The following is a 24,515-nucleotide window of genomic DNA, read 5'->3' as shown; positions in this document are numbered from 1 at the left end:
TTAGAAATTTTGATAATAAATAGTATTCGTAAATATTGTCCAAATTTTAAACTTAGAATTGTTATTTGAAACCTCCAGAAAAACAATTAGTCAATGACGATACGGTAATGACTGAAAAGCGCTAAGAATTAAAACAAATATAGTAACAAACTAAGTATATAGAGATTGTTGACCAACTTTAACTAATCAACTTTTGGCAAATGAGATAATGAAATAAGTTTCATAAAATTAATAAGTAAACTGTTCAGTTCTTTATAACAATATGTAAGCTACCTTTATTTGGTAATGCGCACTCTTATTAAAACAAAAGACGTTCATTTTTACTTCTTTGTTTAAAGTTATCTCTGTTTTCTCTAATCTATGCACATTAACTATTGATGTTTTCTCTGTAACCGATACTCTGTATTTGCATCTAAAATGTTTAACACCGAACATGCACGTTCATCTTTCAAAGACAATAACGACTCGATATATTCAGCGTCACAAATCGATTGTGATCTATGTTGACGATGATCTTTGACCAATGTAGCCACAGAAATCTAAATAGTATCTAAGATACAGATTTCCCTGCATGTGTCCAAAGAAAATTATGAAATGAATGAATAAATACCGTTTATGCACATAACAATTACTACATACAATTAACATATATCTTATCTAAGTTTGAAGACAAAAAATAGTGTTATATATGTAATAATCTTATAGGGATACAAGGGACATTACAAAGTGTGTGTCTAACAGAGCAACGACATCAACTTAGAGCTTAATTTTTTCATACATTACTATTTTTATACAGTACTATATCACCTTTAGCGCCACATTTCTTCGTGACATCCTTATGTTTATTATCCCTACATACTTTCTTACTCTGTATTATAAGTCAGATGTTTACTTTGACCAGTTCATTCAGAAAAACCTGTAAAAACCAATTGACATAAACCCTTTGTACGCACAGCCAGCTGCAGTATCACCTGTCAAATTCGGCCCTACATTGTTTTGTCTCAATTCTAATCAGATATCTGACGGCTTCATACTCGATTAATTCATTAATTCACCAGTTGCGGTCGCGGGCAGGAGGTACCTGCACGAAAGGGTTACATTAAGGCTACTCTACACTGCTGCTTATTAAAAAGTCTATATCGCATGAGTTTTGCTTTTATGAAATTTTTTAAACAAAAAATCTTTTTTTTTTAAATATTTTATAAGTAATCACTTTTAAAAACTTGTTATTTTCACATGCTTATAATGTGAAAATATTTTTAAATTAGTTTGTTCATTTTTAGTTTTGCAAAAAAAAACATCAACCGCTTATAAAGTATGTCACATAAAAAGCATTATCACACGTTGTTTTACAAAACTTTAGTGAAATAAAAATTACCGTAGAATAATTACTCGATAAAACTTGAGTACTGTAATTTTTCACTCACAAACACATTAAATTAAATATCGATACGAACATAAGTAATAACTGTTTCAACGCACATTCACACGTCATTAATTCGGCTGATATATACTACCATTCATTTGACTAATGTCCAGTCGTGAAGTGTATAAACATCCATGTGTGACACCCTCTTTAGCATACATTTAAACTGGTCAAGTTGAATGATATAAGTAAATTTAAAGTCTTAACCTAAACGAATAAAAAAATCGAACGACATATAGTTTAAATACATCTAAACTAAATTAATTTCATTCTTAAAAATCTGAGGGAAAGTTTTAAACGATTTTTCTTTATGTTGTCTTTAATAAATATATTTTTTGTAACATAATTTCTTTTTCTACAAATATTATTCCAACCAGTATAGTTTTTCAATATAAATCGTAGCAGACTATTACAGAGAAATATTTTACAAAATGAACTCATCAAATGTGAACTTAGCCTTAAGGTTTTAATCAGTCGCATCAATCAAACAGGTTCTTAATAATGAATCAACTAAGGGTGAGCTTCGAATCTTACGTCTGATAAAGTTACACAATGAACAGTTTTTATAGTTAACATTTTTATAGCGCTAGGTTCATGTTTTATTTTTAACATAATTAATCTATAGTAGTAGTAAATAAATGAAAAAAAAATCATTTATGCGGCTTCTATTCTCTAAAAGGGCGCCGGCAACAGCTAGTTTCCAATATAAGGTGTGTTTCTTCAATCTACATAATTATTATTCAACTTAAAATCGAGAAGCTACAGTTAAATTTTACTAAGCGCATAAACTTAGGGAAATAAAAGTAAAAATAAATAATTGTCGGTACAATTACCACAGAAACTATAAAAATTTCAACAGAGTTCAACAACCTTGCGTCACCATAAAAATGTAATAGTTAGCCGATGGTATCATAAGTGGTTAGTTTATTTAAGCATGCTATATTTACTCCCACAGTTTGATGGATGAACTAGAAAGATCTATATCTGGCAACGTTCCTATTGTATCAGTAATAATCTGTATCATATCACTTTGTTAATATGTCATGCTATCATTTTAGATAATGTATTGTTATGTGAAGCTAATGTTTCTCATATTAAGATGGATTTTTTAAACTTAAAGCGTTTCTATTTAGAAATAATATTGTTATTACAAAAGAGGCATAAATTTCGTTAACATATCAATTTAATTCAACAACGTATAAATTAAATTTATAATAACATTAAAACTTTCTTATGCAAACTAGTTATCTTGCAAACTAAATGATGTGTTATTATGTCAAACAATTATGGAACTATGTACGCTACACACAAATATATTTCATTTAAATCAGATTGATATAAATAGACGCATTAACCTTGAAGTGAATAGTTTCTGTCACATTTTTATTATTGTATATTGCCGAGTTGATGAGAATCATATTTCCTATCACTTTTCAATAAGTCAAGTGGGTCAGGTGATATTGAAATTACCACTTTCTAATACTGGTTATAATATCAATTTGTCGGACATGATGAGTAATTACCGAGAGTCAGTGATCTTGACAAATGTGTTGTGAAATATGTACCGTAGAAATTTGATTGGATGCGGTGCGCGTTCGTAGTTCAATGTAACTTTTTTGGATATGGCAATATTTATATCTCTAGGAAAAAGTAAAATTAAGCAGTAACTATAAAGAAAATAACTGAATTGTTGTGGACCTGTGTCAATAGCATGGTACGCGCCACGCCGTTTTTATACTATTAAAAATAATTTTTTTTGTACTGGCGTTCTCGAAAATGGCTCTAACGATTTGATTGAAATTTATAATGATATAATAAAATTAAAAAAAAACAATTTGGATGAAACTTTACAGTACTCATACAGTTAACGAAAAATTTTAACATAAATTTTTAGTTTCGGAGTTTAAAAATTCAGGAACCTTGTATCAAAGTCAAAATAAAATTTAGCGGTTTTTATGGTGACAACCCTTTAATATTATTACACTTATACAATAAAACTAATGGGATCTCATCATATTTTACTATAACAATAAAATTACAAAAAATATATATAATCGATCTAAAAACAATCAAAAGAGTGCAAAAACAAATTTAACGATTAATCAACAAACATTCAAACATCAACAATTCATGAATGGAACATCCACCCATTCTGACGTCCGCACCAACTCAACATTCCTGCATGGGATGTGGGGCGTCCAAATGCAAGATCACGAGTCGAGTAAACAATTGCGGCCACGACACACGCTCTCTTTGATTAGTGGTACTTAACCCAACTCGCACGGTGTGAGCTATGTCTATAAAGTCCTGCGCAGACGTGACTGCTGCGACGACTAATTGGATTTAAACTTTTGATTAGTAGGTGCAGTAAAAGTAGTCCGCAACTTTGTCAATTTGAATAGAACGAAAAGTGAGGGTTGAAAGTATGAATGACTCGTGGAAAATATTCATGATGGTAGAAATTATGACACATTTTGAAGGAAAATTGACACGAATAAGTAGACATATTTATGAGCAACAGGTGACCAACTCATAAAATAATCTTCGGAAAGTAAAAAATTGTACAAGCACCAAAGAAAATTAAGCAATTGCAACTCACAATTAATTTAACTTATTATATCTCGCTGCTATAGTTTTGGCCAATGTAATCCTTGATCTCATTATCTGTGGGAATGCCAATATAAAACATTACATTAATTAAGAACAACAAATTAAACAAACTATTTCTATCATTAACATCACGTCAAACGTGACTTGCTACTCGGCTAACACGACTGTCCGTAGAAATCGGAATAATGCAAGACTATAGAAGTGGTTAGTACTGGTGCATATGTCCTCATTTTTTTATCAGTAAACTTAACGTTTTCACATAATAACATCTCAAATCTGACTCCTTTTGACATCTTTAAATCTGTGCAGAGAACTGCATGCATTGCAAAAAGACCCCATATCATTCCTATAGTGTCAAATACAATATGGTATTTATATTTATCTTTCTCCCGGCGTTTTTCTCGGTTACATTCTGACCTCTCTGGACAGGAGACGGGTAAAGCGCACCTTTGTCCATGATCCTGGGTCAGGCGTGTCGGATATTTCACGTTTTTCTTTCACTTCCAATTGAACCTTTGCAGAGGAACCTAATGACCATGGTTCTTCTATTATCTTATAATTTTCCGATTACTATGCGGCTGTCCCACTTCCCCGTCCTATTTTAGGTAATTGATTTAAATCGTTTCTTTCAACGCGAAGTGGTAATGTTAGTGATTGTTTTTTAAGTAGACCACGTCTGCACTATAATCATCGTAATAGAGCACTTAGCAAGACAAACTGCTTAAATGGACATCTTTCATAAGTCACTTGTAAGTTGCAATACGGAATTATGATAAGTTCGAATGGTTTTTTGTACATTTGGTAGCGGTTGGCTTATTTTGAAATATTTGGAAATGACTGGTTAATGACAGATATATATTTTACAGGTACACAAATATATTATTAATTAACTTATGACATTTTATTTGTAAAATTTTCCAAGCGTTTTAACAGCGTTTAGCGTTTTTAAACTTTAACCTTTAAATACTAGGTCTTTAAAGATTTCATTTACAGTGTACATATCAATGGAATGTAACATCGTCATTTAAGGTTGAACACTATCTACTGAAGCTATGGCAAGACTTTTAGAAAAAAAAACCAGCACAAGCTTATTTCATTTTCACTTTCGCAAAAAAAAAATGGTTCAAAAATTAAAATATTCCAAATTCAAAAGTGGCAATTCCAATCCACTTAGGATTCCCATTCATCATCACCATCTGATACGGAACAGTCGACAATGGCGTCATAAAAATGCAATTTTCATTTTTAACGGTGTGATCCAGAAGCGTTAGAGCGTCGCCCTTCTCACGGTTTTGCGTGGATGCCGATCACAGGAAGACGGCCAGTTTGTGTGCTAATTCGCTTGGCGGAGTATCGGCGTGATCTCGTGAGTTATTAGGTGGCTGTGTTGGTAGTACAGTTGTTGGCTCATGTTCGATTTTAGAATTTTTTATTAGATTACCTTATCTTAAAGGTGCAGGGTTTAAAGGTTAGACACGGTGTGTTTCGTTTTCTTATTATCTTACTTATTACATACGTACAAACCTCCCTTTGCTACTACAAGTAGCATAGGAAGGTTTGTACATATATATGTAATAATATACTAAGAAACTTCTTTAAAAATATATCCGTCATTTAAACGCATTTTTACAAACCAAATAAGTTAATATTCTTCAAAACAAGTAACTCACAAGAAAGGAGTAAAACAGCACCACATTTATTGTATCCGACAGCGTCGCCATTTACATAAAAATTTAGCACAACAATACAAGTAGTATGTTTAACTGACGCTGTATTAAATTTATCAGGCACATAATCGCAAGAGGCCGTCAAATATTATTATCGTTAAATGATGGATAGCTAATTCTTCTCGATCTGATATTCGCCCGTATAAAGATGCGTGGGACAGAAAATACAATGCATCGTTTGGGACTACTTTCGTATCGGACGAAAATCGAAGTATCCAAACCTTTAAAGGTCATAGAAAAATCATTTATTAAAATAAACAGCTTAAAAGATCGTAATGGTACATTGAAATCTCGTTACTGTGACGGTATTTTGTTTGGTTTGAATGTACTTCATTTATCTATTTAACTGCTTGTAGTAAGAAGTGTTTGGGTCAGAAAAGTGAAACGTGTATCATGTTTAAAAAATAAAAATGTAAGTGAAATACCAACTACGAATAAAATATAGTAATAAATAAAAAATAAAAAACATTTATATGAATGAAGTTGTTCATCAAATAAATCCTGTTGTGTAAAAATAAAACTACATTCAAAAACCTACTGCACATCTTTATAACTTACGCATTATACAAATATGTTGCCAAAGGCTAATAAAAATAAATCAGTTTAATGTAAGAATTAAAAGTTATATTTACTGTTTATGACTGCGAAGTAATAAATGTGCAATCTTTTATATGTAAAGTGCATGTAGCATGGCTATCATAATTATGAAGCATTGCGTCCATAACTCTACTGACGCTAATGTTCAAACAAAAGCTGAACAAGCAAACAAATTTACCGAAATTGTACAGCGGCCGGCAAACAAAAATTACGACCGGTTTGCATCCTCGCGGTTTTCGCCCCTACTACCGGTCACCGTCATCTTCTGTAACTTATAAGGATTTAGTTGACATATCTTTCGTATGGCATCTAAAAATATTTGAAAAAATACTTACAGATATATGTAACCATGATATGAACTGTATGTTTAGAAGTTTAAGTAATACCTACAGATCTCTCTACCTCATCTTTGCGTGTTTCAGGCTTAACTCTGCAACGCAATGCTTTCATTAAGTGGGCATAAAGTCCACCGTCCGACATTTCTCTCTCCACTTTGTCCGCTCTCCGGCGTCCTTAGATTTATGTCCATTTTGCTCGCATATCATCATTCCCGACGTCCAGCCAAGATTTCTTTTTAAACTGCACCCGGCGGAGGTGGCATGGATCTACAGATTAAGATATATCGTCTTTAACTCTAACAAGATAGAGATAGAGCCAATTGTCTCAACGCATTTATCTAGATGACTGAGCGATGGACTTAGATTGCTAAAGTTTTTACAATTAGCGCGGGAGGAGAAACAACTGGCGATTTTTTTCGCTACTAGACTAAAAAAAGAGCAAAGGCATATTATTTTTAAAAATGCAACCAATAGTAGGGGCTACTGCGCCCGAGTCGGCCAGCGGGCCAACGCGCCCGATGAGGCTCGACGCCGATATTTATGCCTCCATAAAACTCGAACACGCTCCGAAATGGTCACAAAACGGACGCTCGTATCTTTGGATCAAAAAGAATGAATAAAATTTAAACATCCTCCCATTTTTTTATATATTTTTAAGTAGATATATTATTGTATATACATATGTTACTTCATCTTTCTGACGTTAATCCTGGTAACATCCTCACCTATCTGGAGAGGAACCATGTACCTAGTAGTAGCAACCATGATAGATAAGGCAGGTGTTTACCCAAAGTAACTCCCATCTAAATTTCTCAATTTTTGCGGGAGACATTACACATTGGTTCATGGCAGAAGAATTCAAAAATTCAAAATTCAAAATTTTTATTCATTATTATAGGATACTATATATCGCTTAATAATTGTCGTATGGTTTGCCTGCCTTAGTGAATGTGCCTATTCACTTAGTCACCTTTTTGAACATCCATGGAAATCAAATGGAGTGGTCTTAGTCTAAAGTTCGAAAAACCACACGGCACAAGAAAAGTTTTTGAAAAGATTAGTTACATATGCATTTTCTAAATTGGAAAATTAATACCTTTCTGTGACGCATAGGTTAAATTGTTTTATATGTTCTAAAATCAAAACATGTAGACAGTGTATGAACACAATGTGTGAACTTTAAACCATAAAACAAAATCAAAATATTTTAAAATATTACTTCAATTAATCAATATTAATCAAGCCGATTGGTTATTACAATTTAATGATAAGAAATTGATATAAACGTCATCGTAAAATTGTTGGATAAATAATTCGTCCAATCAAGAATTGAAAAATGTCGATAGTCGTGAGTCGAGCAATATCGATAATCAGACAGGCGCTAGGCGGCCCAAGATGGACGCATGATAATTAGTTTTTTTTGTTAATCTAAATTTAACGTTAATTAGCCTTTAAAACCGAGGTGGCGTAGCATAAAAATTTAATTCACGTTATATTTTAGCAATAATCGATTCTATTTTAGATTGGACCTATCTTTTTATTTGTTTGTAAAAGAGATGACAGATACATATTTAAGTGTACCTTGTGCCACCCACGCACTATCACATTAGATTTAATGTTTATACGATGTCATGTGATTGAGAGCAAAATTAAATATATCTACGTAATTAAGTATCTCTTTTTCATATTTGTTTACGCATGTTCACTAGGAACTTTTTTGATGTTGTATCTAATACGAGTATAATAAATAAACGCAGGAAGTTTAGAACATTCTTTAAATACTAACGTTTACTCCAACAGCGTGTTAAGGCGCAGTGCTGCTGGTTACCTATATTCTTCTCCAGACACTAAAATTAATATTTGTGATATTTTAAGAAGATTAACATACATACATATGGTCACGTCTATATCCCTTGTGGGGTAGACAGAGCCAACAGTTTTGAAAAGACTGATAGGCCACGTTCAGCTATTAAGAAGATTAATTTAGTATATAATCCGTGAAGAGGTAAAAATAAACTTACTTTCGCATTTATAACATTAGATGGGATGACTTATTTAAAAACGTTTAACAAACTGTCAATAGTACTAGACAACCGAAACAATGATCAGAAGCTTATTCAGGACAAAATTGTACAGAGAGAAAGCTTTCTAATATGTGTCCTGAAATTCTAGACTCATAGTCTAGTTAAGGCTTCAGTCTCCAATAGTATCAAAAACGTACTGTATGTCGCATCTTTCTTGGAGAAGAGACAGGCTTATTCCTTTGATCCAGGAGTGGAAGAGTCTCCTTGGCTTCCCACTCGGGCATATTTCACCTTATAATATTGATGTTTGACAATGGCAGTGTTGAATGATTAACTCGTTTGTCATATTTTTTTGTACTTTTATAATACTCATTATATTTTAATATAAGGGTCGACTGACATAGAAGTGCAGATAGACCGACAGAAAATATAAAAGTACACGCCCTATGTTTCACACCGTCGATGTTCCATACAGCAGACGACAGATCAAACCGGCTACCGATGTCACCCACTGATAATGTTGATGAGTTAATTCGATAGCCGAGCGCTTTCAGTTCTAAAATAAATACGAAGTGACAACCCTAAGATATGTCATAGAAATGACAGCGTCCTTGCTTACGAGAATGTTAGTTGATTTGTTTTTTGCTGCATTTTCTGCGTCTTCGTAAGTCTACCGAAGTGATTTGAAATTATTCTGCATCGATTATTATTTTAATCGACATCATAAAGCTAATCTTTATTACGCTCTAACGCCTAATCGAAAACCGGTTGGCTTTTTTTGTTTTAAATTAGTTTAATAGTAGATAGTACGAATTCCGTAGTATTTGAATCTCAATTTCATCGTTTAGCCATAAAACTAAACGTGGGCTTTCAGTCTTATTGAGATTGTTAGCTTTAGCTTTGTAAGGTATAAAGACGTGATTAAATTAGTGAGTTTTAACTTTTAATATTTGAACTTAGACATACGATCTATCATCTCTTGTTTTTAAAATTAATTTTTAAAATGCATATTTGTGTGCGCACCTGTGAAATTTTCATTAAACGACAATGTACGATCGCGTTCATATCTGCAGTCATAGTTTTAAAATTCTTACGGGTTAAAATAGCGTGCACTGTGGTTCCAATAGATACACACACACATGCATATTTAAAAAGAATAAATATTTCATCAAATGAATACGGTCTTTAAAACCAATGATTACTAAGAAAAACAGTTTATTATTCTATGACATATAACATAACAAAACAGAAAGAGACGGTAATCAACGATGGCCGAACTGGGCCCGATAATTGTCGATCGAGATATCGTCGTCTCTCATTATTTGCATAAGATTTGCCTATAGATGGAAGCCTGCGACTGCCAGACTTATGACATTTCAATAAGGTTGAAAGTTTATCTGCACACGACCCTAACGTAGGTAGCGGTTCCTTTGAAAGTTATTGGGTAGCAATTTTATTACTTGTGTGAGCAAGTGAGATCTAAGATAATATTAGATAATCTCGGTTGCTCACACTCGCTTGTTCTAGTTACTAGCGTTACTTGGATTTCGAAGTTATTCAAGGAATTTTTTTTCCTATTAAAAAAAAATTGTGTTACTGACAATTTTTTATGTTTCAAGGTGCCATTTGAACTAAGTAACTGACTGACTAACTAACTGATATCTAAGAATTACAAACACGGAAAGTTGTCTTCAAACACGGAAATCAGCAAGAAATATTAAACAAGAGGGAGAAAATAAAACATTCAATAATTAAAATTAGTAAATTTTATTGAAACAGTTTACCTTTAGTTTTGTTTACATATTGATGATTATATAAAGCTATACATACAGCATATTACACTAATTGTATCATCTACTTATCTCCTGTTATTAAGGTTACAGCTTAATTATTCGTTTTCATAAAGAAAAGATATTGAAGCTGTCCTTAAATACTATCTAAGTAATTAGTAGTTTTAATATAAACTGGCAGAACCTTTCACGCACTATATGGACTCGATGCACAGGGCACAAATGATATTGTTGGTATATCATCAATCGGATAAATATACCGCACAGTTGGTAACATGGTTTCTTCCAGCACTTGCACATAATGAGCAGCTATAGCGCGTCCTGCTATCCACACCTGTTCCCCAGGTCCAGCAGCACTCATCCAGCCCCACATATTTACAGATATGTGTCCAGACTCCATATTTGGCACAATATTTTTTTCTTCATACCGAGTTGCATTTCTTCGCCATAAATGAAGTCTACCGTGTAGTGATGACATAAACGAACTTTTCGTCCGTAAATATCGCTTCTTTCCAGGCAAAATCCAAATACTGCCCAGCAAATTCTAAACGTCTTTGCTTATTTATTTCGGATAAATACGGCTTTTTTGCTGGCTGTCTGTGGTGTAGTCCCTCACGATGCAAACTCGACGAACAGTAACCACTAATGTGTCGAACTGTTCCGCAAATATTCTGGTCGGTATGAAGCCATTATTTTCGTACTGTTCCACCATGGATCTCCGCTGTGTGGCTGTCGCTGTGTTGATTATTAGCGGACGACGGTCGCTGCGCGGTCGACTTTTTACACTACCCTCTTCTTGATGGCGCGTTACCCAACGTTTCACCGCTTGTTGTTTATTGTGTTATTTGTGTGAATGTGTGAGTGGTAGCAGCGGTGCAAGCTATAAAGTTTTGCGAACTATGACTGCAATTATGAACGCGACCGTACGTGGTTAAGGTCGCGCAAAAGTCAATTCATAAATAAAAAAGTTACGATGAGACTTAAAATTCCATTACGGGTTTCATCACAATACACTGGTATCATAAGAGTTAATAACCGTCATCTGGTTTACAAAAGGTATACACGTGACCTGACGAAGCGTTTTTATCATGATTCGTAGTAAGTTAAATTTTTGCGGCTGTATGTCATAACACATGAAAAATTATTTCAAAATAGATATGCTGCATTGATTTGAAGGATAACTACCTATAGTGTAATTAATAGGTCGAGAACTTCGTGAATTTAGGTATTATTCAATATTTTTTTTTTACGAAAGAAGTCACGAGACACCTATGTTAAACTTTATCGAACCGGTCTATTTTAAACTATACCTATACCTATGTAGTTATACAACCAGTGGTTGTCCGAATCGATGAAAAAGCCGACCTTAATTTCTAAGGTTTATTGTTCACTACTATAGGAATAACTAATTTTGCAACTATACTTCATTCTATAGAAAAAATGTCAGATAAATTTCTTATTGCCAAATATTTTTATTTTATGGTCAACTATGTAGTAATTTTAAACTGATTATTTATTAAAGAGGAGTTCTCTTTCTATCTTCTGTAGGAATAACTAACTTTGCAACTATATTTCCTACACCTACTGATGTATTATTTAAGAGTGCAATAAAATGTTATAATCAACCGATCACTCAATAAAATTGCGTCATTACAACGACGATTGGTTAAATCAAGAATGAGTCACAAAAGGAAAATTCACGGGCATTAAAACAAAAACCGTAGACAAAACGCCTATTCAGGTTTCTTCATAAATTTCCGAGCTTGTTAATCGTGACAAAGGGAATCCAGATAGGTAATTGAATAGTTATCGTTTTATTTAGTTTGCAGATCGGATAGTTGATTGAATTTCGCAGAATATTAGCGACCGCAAGTAATCGATTATTTACGCGAATCGGCAGACAGGTGCTATAAAATGGAGATAAATTGCAACTCATAGCGGTATAGCAATAAATATACCGCAATACTTACTACTGACAAATTAAAGCGACTTTTAATGAGAGTTTTGTAGGATATTAGTAAGGCGACTTGTGGGTAACAATTAAAACTAGTGTATATGAAATATTCTAATTTATTGCTTTATTATTGCTGCACACTAAATATATTTTTCGTAGCTTCCAGACCAGGAAACAAGCAAACAAAAGGTAACGTTGCTATTTGACTTTTATCATAGACAGATCGTAAAAGTCAGTCAAGGGAAAATCTCTCCCACCACCACAACTTAACACTAGGATGACTGGTTCAGTTTTCCTCTAAGTAACCGAATAAGCAATTGATGTCTAAAAACAACTTGGGGCGAAGAAACATTTTTTGCTTTGATTTTGATAAAATTTGGTCGATAATAAAAAGAAATGTTAAGTGTAACTGTCAATGGAATTGTTAAGTTCGTCCCCATATTCGCGGCAAACTAGTTAATATCATGAGCTCTTCTAAGAAATATATTACTTGCCAAATAAACTGCGTCTAACAGTATCGTTTTCGATCACAGCAACTATAAATAATAGTTAGAGAAAGACAATCTCACTTCCTGCTGCAACCGGTTCGGATTTTTGCACTCAATGAAATCTGTTCACAAAATGAAAATAGCACAAAAGGATAACATAGTATTTATTAAGCCAGATCACAGGGTATGTATCCAAACTACTACGTGTCTGTTTACCTCCTAAAGGTTAAAGTTAAAATATAAATACGTAGGTAAGCAAAGCAGATCATGGCAAAATGCGACATATTTTTCAATGCTATACTATCAAGTAGCCTTGGCAGTTATAAGACATTAGCTGGTAACTTATTATAAGCGCCATCTTTTGAAAAAATGTATTGCTATAAAGTGCAGTTCATTTCTGTCTATTTCTCCACTGCTTTATGTGGAATCGGCTTAACATTATTGTTATAATAGATTTGAGTGCGTTTGACCTCAATCTGCCTATTGGTACGGTAAAAAGAGGCCTTAGGTGTGTACCTTTTTATTTAGTGTGACTTCAATTCCGTACCCTATTTATTTTGTGCCCTTACATTGATGTAAACTATTATTACGCAATAAGTACTACCATATATAATCCACGGTAGTGCTGCAATCAATTTGCCTACCCGCAAACATGTTATAGAGTAGCTAAATTGTTCATAATTCAGTTTTGCCGTGTTTACACAGGCATGTTGATTTAAATGGTGTAACCATGAGTTCTAGATTCTGGGAATGTATTATAAATAAATGTAGATTTTCTTTTTTAATCAATGTTCTTCAGTTCTTAATTAAGTTTGATGATTTTTTGTTACTTTATACCTACTAACTTAATAAAATTAATTACAAAATTGAACTGAATCAAAAGCCTCACACCGTAGTTCCAAACTTATTTTAAACACAACTATTTTGAGGAAAAATTTAATCTTTCCAATTAATTACAAAACAATAAATATTGCCATTTTAACTTATTTTACATAAGGCTACATTATGCTTTAACGATATTTAGTTTTGTAGTTTAATAATTTTCTGCTTGACCCACTTAAAAAGCTAGACCAGAAATAATTGTTATACCATTAATTAATGAAATCAATGTCACTCTACCGTAAGATCACATAAGACGCCCGACAAACGAGTTTTGTTTAGTCTAATTGCTTCGCCTTAACGGTTGATTTAATTAATTCACAGTTAATTTTAAGGTGAATCCTCCTAAAAAAATAAAAATAATTCTTTGCATTCTCCTATTCATTACTATTTTTAAAAATCATAATATTTAGTTTATTTTCTAGAAAGCCCCAGTAACATTTAATTTTGATACCTTTATTTCTGCAAGACTAATAATTTTGGCTTAAGAATTAATGGTATCACTATCTCTAAATCATTTATATAAACATGGCGTGTAATTTTTGACTATTAGTTCTGTCTACCGCGTAAGGAATAAAGATGTGTATGTATAATTTTTTTGCATCATGTACTGTAAACTATTTCCGTTTATCAGTAACTTAATATTCATAGATAGCGGTTCAACGTATTGTAAATTACTGAGATAAGAAAATTTACACTGGGATATTTTATGAATAATACAAAAACATTAGTTGAATGTTATTTACATTATATCTCGCTTTATTCATAGTCTATTCTTATTTGCAGCATGTATAGTTATTTAATACAAAACTGTGGTTTCACTAAAGATGACTAACTTGCAATTTGCACTTAAGTGATACAAATATAAGAAAAACACTAGTAAAACCAATAACGATTAATGGAATAATTAAGAATTACTATTACAAATATTAGTATTATATTACTTAGTATTACAAATATTAAGTATAGGTATTAATGTTAAGTCTTGTTTTATCTCTGCGAAAAAAAGAACATTGGTCTTGGATGTTTATCTATATAAGTATTTATTATAAGATATACCTAGTATCGAACTTACTTCGAGGCTAACTCAATCAGTGTTATTTGTCTCGTTTATATTTATTTATTGGTTTGCAGAAAAAAAAGAAAAAGAAAAACTCAGTTTCGCACGAAAGTTATAATCATTAATAAAAAGAAAAAAAAAACATATATTTCAATATTTATTCCACACGCGATGTAGCTGATAGAATAAACAGTGGTCCGACACTGACTGACAGACGGGACGGGACTCTGTCAGTCTTACACACACTATAATTAAAGGGCTCGAGGCAACTTTGCGTTTATTAGGGTCGTAGCACACAACACTACTTAAACAACGGCTTCTGTGTAGCAGGCCTACATTAAGCCTTAGAGTTTGAGTTTATTTTCTGCACCTGAAAATCAATTGATTTTGTTAAAATTTGAACTAAAAAATTGAAAATAGAGCTTATAACGTTTCAGAAAGTCAAGTTTTTCAATTTAAATAAATAACATAACATAGCTAATACATACTTATCTGCTATAATGTAACTTTTCTTCCTCAACAATTTCGTTTCACTTGTCACCTTATACTTACTTGCCTTTATATAAGTCCATTTAAAAAATCTCTCTCGTACAAACTCTTATCATTGATTTATATTTAAAAAACTTGCATTTTGTCTTTCATCAGCCTAGAATATAATGTTAATACAGTCAGACAGCAGCCGTTCCGTGTAAATGGGCTAACTTTTACACTTATACGCATTTTCTTACTTGAGCATAGGACGCAACCGAGCCAAAAGTTAGAAGCACGATGGAGTATATAAAAAAACTATCCAATATAAAAAAAAAGCTACCGGAGATAGCGGAAAATACATTTCAAACGCAAACCTTAACTTTATCAGTCAAGGCAGTATTTGTAAATTTATTAATTTTTTAATCTTCTACCCAATAAAGTTCAATAGCCTGAGGTACTGTCCACCCTGTATAGAGTGACACAAAACACTTGGTATATCATTTTACCAACCCCGTGGGTGTTCGACTTTTCAAGTATTGGAACCAAATAATCGTCACATAATTATTAATTGTAACCGTTATAATTGAAGAGCTGTTAATAAGCAACCATTGTGTTCTATACCGATAATAACCCTCTTATTACTACTGTCTACATGTTCTTATAGTTATTTTTAGTTTCTCGTTTAAATAATATTTTCACAATATAATTATATCTATTAAGATATGCTGGAAGAGAAACAGCTGACACTATAGTATTTTTATCGCACTACTTTTGTCGTAGAATAATGAAAACCAATTCTTTCTACGAGCGTTAATGCTTCAAAGTACAATTGTCTACGATGACAGAATTGGCTCGTAAAAGATTCATGTGATCGGGTTAAGCAATAAACGAGTTTCGAGCGTAACCCGGAGCTTCCCGCAGGATTCCATCTCGTACAGACCTAGTCGTAATTGATCTGAATGTTGAGACGGATCGACTCGCCACGGAAATGACGATGCGGTTGAGTCATCGTCCAAAAATGGAATACGCTACGGTCAACACTAGTCGTAGGGAATTCCGTTGTTTTGCTCCTGTTTATGCTGGCAGGAATTATTTGGTAGTTTAACCGTGACAAGTTTGTGTTGTGTTCGTAATGAAGTTTATGGGAAATACTTACATAATATTTCTATCTCGTTATTAATAAATAACTCTACCTATGCCTGAACTATGGGATATTAGAATGCTCAGTTTTTTATTGTCTAAAAACTTTCAGTTTGACCCTCGTAAGAGGCGTGATTAAAATAAATATAAATAATAACGTTTATTTGCTCTTCACAAAAATGTTCTTATTAACTAGTTAACAATAATGTGTTTAATCTTTAAATGACATTGAAGTCCTGCGAAGAGCCAAGTTCCTGAAAAAGGTCCAGGTGGACCTGTGCTACAGGTAAATATTCTATCTTGTATATAGACATAGGTATCTTAAAATGTTTAAAATAAAACTTTACAATTAAAAGAACTATATAAAGTTCAGCCCGAATCGGGTTTAAATTAATTTTCTCAACCAGAACTGTTTTTTTTTTCGTCAAACACTTACAGAACAGGTTTATCATTAAGAAGTTTTTAATCAAATGAAGGCACGGTCTAAAATGTACATTTACTCGTTTGCAGGCAGAAAGACGAGCATAAAAACTTCTCAGCGCTTTAAATATTCTACACACTTAATCTTTTTTATGCTCCGTAAGCAAATTTTGATCACTAACAAATATCAAAAATAATGTGTGTGAATTTATAAATAACAGATTATATCAGAGACCGCCGTAACAAACTGAACGACGCCATTACTCGTGGCACCTTGTGAGTGCATCTGCAGTGCATTTGTCTTCATTCCTAGTATTGGTCTCAGTACCTTCTTTGGAAATTCTTTTGTCTTTAATAAAAATTGAAAAATTACATCAGTAATTGATACTTCAACTGGGTTGAAATTTCACATGACTTTAGGCGTCTATACTATTCCTTTTGTGTTGTTTATATTCTACTATGAGATTTCCTGCAGTGTACTTAATGTTTTCGTTAACTGCCTCACCCTGGCTATTTGATGTTAGTAAAGTGTTAAAAAGGCTATTAGTAGTGCCACGTTATATTAGTTTCTGATATGTTCGCGAGGAAAGCCAGTCCTGTAGATCGAAAAAGCTGAATAAAATTTTTGTGGGCTATAACAGCGTATATTTAATGTGCCCAATGTCCATCCAAGGCCTCAGATTTACCCCGAATATTAGGTCTTCTACAACTGAATTGGCGACATGGAGGTAAGACAACAGCAAAATGTCCACGCAAATGGTATGGAAAGTCTCCAAAACAGAAGAATCATTTGCTGACACATTATTATTCACATCACACAAAATGGTATCTTTATTTTATTTACGACTATCTAATACAAAATTCACAGGTAAATTTATAAGACACCACTACTCGCCTTTACTTAAGCTGTGTTTACATGGAATAATGGCCAATAGTTCGACGGGATTTTATTCTCAAGCCGCGGAATGAAGTAGCCAAGGCATTTTAATGTGACGGCAGAACATATAACCGCACTTAATTTCGTCCTAATGCGTACGGGAGCAGAAGAATCTTAGCCTTTACTTTACTCCGTTGGGGATCCGTAATGTTATGGAAATTAAACGCTTAACACTTTCGTTTTTGAAAATTTATCATATAGGTATACATTGTATAGATTTTGATATTTTTAAATATTGTACAGGGTACTGATGTATCTATAAGTTCTGAAAAAAGAAATATTGTAATAGTTCCTTTTGTAAGTTTTTGTTTTGCAACATTAATAATAATGTCTCGGATTCCTTACCATTTGCAGAAATAAATATAAATAAATAAATAAATATATACGGGACAAATCACACAGATTGAGTTAGCCTCGAAGTAAGTTCGAGACTTGTGTTACGAGATACTAACTCAACGATACTATATTTTTATAATAAATACTTATATAGATAAACATCCAAGACCCAGGCCAATCAGAAAAAGTTCTTTTCTCATCATGCCCTGACCGGGATTCGAACCCAGGACCTCTGGTGTCACAGACAAGCGTACTACCGCTGCGCCACAGAGGCCGTCAATATCATAGAAAGCTAATCAATATCATAAACCTTTTGCTTGTATATCTTTTACAATCGAGGAAAGGTATAAACTAGCATCTATTATTTTTTTCTTTTGAATACAAATACATAACCTATTCTAAATGTCAACGCACGATATATCAAATAATTCAAAGATTTAAAATGGCAAGTGTAGTAAGCAACAAAAAAGTAAGCAACGTATTAATGAATTATACTGTTTGCAATATAAGTTGTTATCTCTTCTCATATACTTAAACACGGAACCATGACAAACAAGTCCTACTTACGCTTGTCCGGATTGATTTCTCTCGGAATATCCTCACAGAATCGCCGATCAGCCAGATAAGGGGGCTGTTTCTTTAAATATGCAAAGTGCAAACTTTGTAGCCTTCCGACAGGACGCCTGAATAATTTTACACGCCCTTAATGGTTCGCTTGTCCTTTTAATTTAAACGTTGTCGTGTTGCATTGACATGGTAAGAGGGATATCGGGTACGGTGCGAGTTAAGGGGATTGTTTGAATGCTAGCCAGGTTTGTGAATGTATTCGATGGTTATACGTACATATATCGTCTTTCTAGGAGTGTCTTTGTCACTTGTCATCCCTGCTGAACTCTTTTTACAGTTGAATTGAAACAATGATTGATTATATATTTTTTGTAGAAAGACTTGAGACTAATATTATAAACAAAGGTAACTTGAAAAAGTAATTATACTGTTGTTTATTATAACATACATACATACATATAATCACGTCTATATCCCTTGCGGGGTAGACAGAGCCAACAGTCTTGAAAAGACTGATAGGCCACGTTCAGCTGTTTGGCTTTATGATGGAATTGAGATTCAAATAGTGACAGGTTGCTAGCCCATCGCCTAAAAGAAGAATCCCATGTTTATAAGCCTATCCCTTAGTCGCCTTTTACGACATCCATGGGAACGAGATGGAGTGGTCCTATTCTTTTTTTTTTATTGGTGCCGGTAACCACATGGCACATTATTACAAACCTACACAAATTATAAAAAAAATAACAATACTTAAGCGCTCGTGTGCAGCTGCATAGATCTATACACTCGCTATTTAACTATGTCTTACTTTGCAGAAAACGAGTTGTGAAAACATGTACATATATGAAACGTAAATAAAAAGTAGGAAAGAAAATATATGTAGATCAGGAAAAGATCGAGTCACTGATTGTCTTGACGATTGCTCTTCGAGTGCTGTTTGTCAGCTATTAAAGCTATTTAGAAAAAAACTCGACTTTAAATGTCTGTAACAGTATAACTATTTCTCTAGCTAGAGAGCCAAGAATCTCGTGGCTTTGATATTCTGCGAAAATAAAATTAAAAATAGCTCTCAGCAGTTTCTGAGAAAACTACACAGACAAAGTCTCTATTGAATCTCAAACGCTCGATCCCAGTCGTTAGTCAAGCGGTGTTGCGGACCGACATAATTTAGCACCAACACCAGAGCATTTTTCTTAAGACAATACAACCTCTCAGCCAATGGAATATTCAGAGTGCCTGAAGAATTCTTATTCTCGCACCCGCTAATGAATAGCTATTCTTGAAGCATTTTAACTATGGCCACAGAATGGAATTCAAGTGTACAGGTCTCTTAAAAGGTCTCGATATGCGTGGACCCTTTCCGCTCCTTAATTTATGGACGGCTTATTTTTATTCTCCTTTTTAATTATCCATTAGTGTTTTGCGGGTGTAACTCAAACTCTTAGACGACGTATCGAATTCTAACAATCAGTCATGTCTCAAAAGTGTTATTGTTCTGTAATAGAAAATAATCGTAATGTGATCATAAATTTTGTATTAGACATGGTTGTCTGTCCGGTTTTATTACTTTAGGTAGGACTTTTTTGTTCCGATGTTTGTTGCTAATTTATATTCAAGATATGTAGGGCCACTATTATAGAGAATGTTTTGGATAGCTTTTTGTATTTTACTTTTTAAAGAGTCGTGGCGTCGGTGTCACCGTGCTCGGAATATTTTAATAGTAATTGTGTATAAATAAATAGTTCATGATGTTTTAACTTTAAAAGTAAATTAGTGGAGTGTTAAACAGACCTTTGACTTTCGTTATCCGTTTGGAATAAGTATGTCAAATTTAATGCGTGCATACACTTTTAGGTAATTCTGAGTTAAACAATGTGCGCCTTCACAGAATTTTTTCACCAGCCGTGAAGAAATTGATTCACTTTTAATAATAAAAAATACACCTTTAGGTCGTGCAAAGGATATTGCAAAATCATCATAATTATAATACAATTTTCGGATAAAACTTCTCAAAATATCAAAACGAGTTATTAACCGCAATGATAATGCAACAAGCTGGGCCCGGCTGCACTGTGCAAACACAATGTAATCTTTCCTGGAATATTTAACGTGATTTATTGGCGAAATTCCCATACAAAATCCTCGTTTAACGGTACGCATAATCGATACTTAACGATCTAGCTAATTTAAAATTCGTGAGGTAAATGTTGCGAAATTTTATTGAGCGAAATAAGGTGCATGAAAAACAAAGTTTATTTTAAGGTCAATCATACTTGAATTGATTTCGGATAAAGCGGTTGGTTATAAGTAATAGAATAGGTAAGCATTGACTTAAAATTAATATCAGTTTGTTTTGTTTTCTGTCTATAAGATAATTATTTAATAAAATTGGCAAGACACGTTGTTAGCCGATGTTCTAACGATGACGTCGTTCAACGTTGACCTTAAGAGCATAACTCATAAACCAAGGGCAACTCATAGACACATGACTTCAGTAGGATTGGAGCCTGTAATTTGTTCTAACAACTAACAAAAATTCTTTTAATGTGCAATAAAGAGTTTAAAAACAAACAAACAGACAAAAAAATAGCTTTCAGAGACTAACACATTCTAAAGAAGGTATCTTACGCGTGTTAGGGATAAAAATCTAAAAATAATCAGACACGTATTTTCGCTTCCAAACTCTGAAGTGAAAAACAAAAACAGTTGCTATTTAAAAAAATATGTAACCACTCATTTCGTTACACGAAAAGGTGCATTATACCCATTATTCCTAATTCTTTGAGAAACAACGACCCATTACCATTACATAAAGACGATAATAGAATATTAAATTAGACCGAACGATCGATATGACTGCCAACGTCCGTACTAATTTAAGTACATTCTAGGCGATTTGTATACAAATATGCTAACCACATCGTATTTTTACTGTATTCCTAATAAAATACCCGAAACATGCAGGTTGAAATGAAATAAGTATCTAACTTACATTCAAAAGACACAAATGAGGGCTTCAATGTAATTTATAAACAATCTGCGTTGACCATATTATTGTATCGATAAGGGAATTAAAAAAGAAACTACTGTCTCTTTATGTGCCTGGTACACCTCATTAATGTTTGTCATACAATTCTTTGGATAGTGTTGTCTATCGATATGAATTTATCGATAAAAACTTAAGTTTTGGGAAGATAAAAAAACATTCTATTATAATTTTAGAAACTAGTTGGTAAAATTGACAATATTTACCTACACAATTTTATTCAAAATACGCTTCATAAGAATAACATAAAACATTAAGTCGTGCCTAAGACTTTTTTCTTCCACTTAAATCAAGTAAATTATTCACATTGATTTATCTACTTCACAAAAAATATTTACGGATATTCCATAATCCGATAGTGACAAAAATACCACCTTTTAAAATACCTATCGTATGTGAGATTTATTGCTTCATACATCATGATCATCTGGTCATATTAGTAAATTCCCGGTTTCATCCATTAATTCCTCAGAGTATCCAAACTAAGTTAGTCGATTTGCTTTTAGTAAGATATGATATATTTCTTCATTATTTGAAATTTATGTAATGACATGACAAATAAACTAAACCAGCTTGATCTTGTATGAAGAGTTAAAAAATTGATGAAGCGAAAGAATTATGCAGGGATCATGGCAAGCGAAAAATTTATCTCTGCATACTCCTTTAAGTATGTTTTTATCGATAAATCGACGTGGAATCACTATCGACCATATTAAGAGACTCATACAATGGGTTAAAAATATACAAAGGCTGCCGCCGATGTAGTACAAGTAGCATGAGATGCAACTGCGTTATTCAAATGAAGTTTTACTCGCGTTACAGTACCCACTGGTGACATATTCGATAATTTATTCGAGTTGTACAAGTAAGAATGAATAGGGTTCTGTGAGGTACGATTATCGTTATTCACTTAAGCAGATGCTTTAAAAACATATTGGTATATCAGAGTAAACTTATTAGTCATGAAATAAAACACACATCTGATAATTAATGCGTAATTTGACCATTAGAGTCTTCACATATTGTATAAACTACATATATACATAAAATCACGCCTCTTTCCCGGAGAGGTAGGTATAGACTACCTCTTTCCACTTGCCACGATCTCTGCATACTTCCTTCGCTTCATCCACATTCATAACTCTCTTCATGCAAGCTCGGCGGTTTCGAATACTTTTGACCTGACCCTTTACCAGGACGTCCTTAATTTGATCAAGATACGTTCGTCTAGGTCTTCCGAATACTTTAATAATACTTTCCTTTATATAAACTAAAGTATATTTCAATTGCTTAGAATGAAGGTCCCAACAATGAGACTCTGATGTCTTAATATATTGATTTTTTTAAGAAACATGTGACGGAAAAAAATATTTTACTTACCTTTTCGAACATAAGGCGTTAAACATCCTACACACGAAGCGAAGAAGCATCTTACTAGCTTTCTACCAATAAATCACACAATTCAATTACCATCATGTTTTGAAAACGCAAACCAGTCATTATATCTTAAGATTCAAATTGTTCATGTTTAAAAAGCGATATTATTGTTTTGGGCACTTTGATTGATATTAACTTAAAGATCATCACATTTGTCGTAAGTAAACCGCCATTACTGAGCTTTTTTTGAATTTGTTTGAGTTTTAAGTAGTTTGAAGTGTTTATTAAAATAATTTACAAGATATATGTTTCAATCATAACTACTAAAGGATGTAGATGTAACATGCGTGTTTTTTTATGAATCAACACAAATTTTGAGACTTCACAAATAATTTGCATTACAAATAAAGCGCTACCCTAAAAATATGTCTTTTTCAATGTCTTTGGTTAACAACTATTTGCCCGCCCGAAGACCGCTTCTAGTTTCTTTCGGTAGATTACATGAAACAACACCCGTCTGACCTCCGCTTCCTGGCTTACTGAACCTTATCTTGCTTGGATCATGAATTCACATCTAGTTGTCTAAATGTGCAGGTTTCCCCATTATTCTTATTAGGAGTATGCATAAAAATTATATTTTACTATTAGTACATTTACCTTTCTTTTGTACAAAAATATCTTTCGGTAATACTCTCTGCTAATACACCTTATACATAGCTCGTTAATGGTGTCCAGTTCTGCCCGAACACCAGGATTACCTCCCAGCGCTTCGTTAACGCGGGATTTAACCCGCACACGGCCTTAAATACGGGAAGGAATCAGGGATTTTTCGGTATTGTTATGGATTCGTGGATCTTCCATTTTGAGGGATTAAATGAAGGTTAATTACGTGAATCAGTGTCATTTAACTTTACTTATAGCTTAACATGACTAAAAGTACGCATATATTTTTAACCAATAACAGATAAAATCAGAATTATTTAATACCAATTATTTTATTGGAGCAGTCCCTAAGAGCTTTAAATGTGGAATTGATATTATAATTTTTATCAAAATAACTTTACTGTGACGCATTTAGAAATAAGGGGTTTGACGTCCATTAGTTCCACACGACATCCATCCCAATAAAAAAATACCTTTTTGCTTTTTCTAAGTTATTTTGATATCATAGTCGTCCATCCTATGAAAATGTCTCAGATTCTATGCTATATTGTTTTCATATCTAGTAAATTCATCATCTTGGGTCAGACTGTTCCAATTAGAGATTCTATTTGTGAGTGCTACGCTTAAGCGTGATAAACCGTCTGATACCAAATAGACCTGTGGTG

The sequence above is a fragment of the Amyelois transitella genome, chromosome 8 (genome assembly GCF_032362555.1).
Source record: "Amyelois transitella isolate CPQ chromosome 8, ilAmyTran1.1, whole genome shotgun sequence".
Classification (NCBI taxonomy): Eukaryota; Metazoa; Arthropoda; class Insecta; order Lepidoptera; family Pyralidae; genus Amyelois; species Amyelois transitella.
Note: the sequence above shows the minus strand (reverse complement) of the source record.